Source organism: Bactrocera latifrons, unplaced genomic scaffold, assembly GCF_001853355.1.
Source record: "Bactrocera latifrons isolate USDA-ARS-PBARC rearing strain unplaced genomic scaffold, ASM185335v1 scaffold_110, whole genome shotgun sequence".
In the NCBI taxonomy this organism is placed as follows: Eukaryota; Metazoa; Arthropoda; class Insecta; order Diptera; family Tephritidae; genus Bactrocera; species Bactrocera latifrons.
The window spans coordinates 1-1,155 of record NW_017534520.1 but is presented as its reverse complement, the minus strand read 5'-3'; the positions used below and the strand labels follow the sequence as shown (position 1 = coordinate 1,155).

The 1,155-nt window shown below is 29.7% G+C and overlaps 1 non-coding gene across 1 annotated transcript; it reads left to right on the top strand.

The window, feature by feature from the left end:
* The first annotated feature begins 234 nt into the window (after positions 1-234).
* On the top strand, positions 235-307 carry Trnar-acg. Its single transcript has one exon. It is a non-coding gene; the product is annotated as a tRNA-Arg (tRNA).
* Positions 308-1,155: the final 848 nt, after the last annotated feature.

Genomic DNA, 1,155 nt, shown 5'->3' with positions numbered 1-1,155 from the left:
AATGTTGGGTATTTTAATTTAAAATGTCCAAAAATTCTTATTTGGTGCTATCTGGCCATAATGGAAAATGTTATAAAAAACGCTTATTTTGAGGCGCTCTCACACTGGAATAAGTTGGGCATCCCATTATTCCTGCTCTGTACACTCACCCCGTTAATAATGGCGCCATTTTTGAGTAGCATCAAGCTTTTATGTTGAAGGTAATTTAGAGCTTTTGTCAGAATCTACTCAGTTGGTCCTGTGGCGCAATGGATAACGCGTCTGACTACGGATCAGAAGATTCCAGGTTCGACTCCTGGCAGGATCGCAGATTTGTTTTTTATTTTATTAATTTTATGTTATATACATATCATTTATTTGAAATCCGTTCCATATTTTCAATCTCATTAGCTTTTACACATTGTGAAACTAAATGAAATATATTTTTTAGCGCTATATACATACATATGTATATGTAATTTATTTAGGATTCTAGTTAATCACTGTTGAGACTAATTTGAACTTATTATTATTCCATGCAAAGGTTTCTTAAATTTTACTTAATTCCTAAAAATGCATAAACATTTAGAGAATCAAAGAGAAGTTTACGAAATCTTGAAAATTTTATCCGAAGCAAGATTTGGACAACTTAAATAAAAATCCGTTAACAAGGTAGAGTAGAACTACGTATTGGAAATTTATGATACGTATAAATAGTTATCCGACATACGTAAATGCAAGCCAAAGTTTATATAAGGGGGTTATGTATCCGAAATATAGATGTAATTAAAAATATTAGTAAATAAGAGCGTTAAATATATAGCACTGAATGATTACAAATTACTTCATAATTTCTGCCGCTAGAACACCAACAATATAAGTAAATTTCTGGTTTAAACAAAATATACTCATATAAATACTCAATTCACTCTCGCGTCCATTATACTAAGAAAATCTTAGGTATAACATAAATTTTTTATAAAGCGTATTATTGTTTAATTAATTTAACATTGTTAATTTATAGTGTGCTAAGTGTTAAATTACCTTACAAGCCGCCAGTAATTCAATCAAATTATTAAATCGTAGTATTATTAACTAATCAATATGCTTCCTAAAAAACAAAATGTGACTATACACAAGTGCAGCACCTGCTCTCTAAATATTAAGGAAAATCAA